The sequence below is a fragment of the Penaeus monodon genome, chromosome 22, assembly GCF_015228065.2.
Source record: "Penaeus monodon isolate SGIC_2016 chromosome 22, NSTDA_Pmon_1, whole genome shotgun sequence".
Lineage (NCBI taxonomy): Eukaryota > Metazoa > Arthropoda > Malacostraca > Decapoda > Penaeidae > Penaeus > Penaeus monodon.
The window spans coordinates 553,577-554,055 of NC_051407.1; positions in this window are offsets into that span (position 1 = coordinate 553,577).

Here is a 479-nt window from a genome sequence, read left to right on the forward strand (position 1 = left end):
AACACTGTCTGGCCGCCTCTTCAAATCGGCATAAATAATACCTTCCTCTTCTCTTATCCCGTTCCACCATCTCCTACTCCTCCCTCCTCCCCTCACCCTTGTTCTTCCTCCTTTCCCTCTTTTCCCTCTTCTCTTTCTCCTGTCATTTCCCTCAACCTAAATATCCCTTAAACTCTAGCACATTCCCCCAATCCTCCCCTCCCCCCCTCTCCCAGCCTTTCACACTCCTCTCTTTTCTCTTGTCCACTTCACTGCACTTTCAGTTTGGGAATGCAAATCACTGCCACGCCTCTTGCAAAATACCAATTAAAAACTCTGAATATATTTCCTGTTTCCCTGTAACAAAAACACATGATCTCATTTTGACTTTTTTGCTTCATTATCTGCAAATTATGCATCACCACGGGTTTATAGATCAGGAATATAAACCTCCACAAAAGAGGGAATCCCACCTGCCAACTCAACCTCCAATATATTCT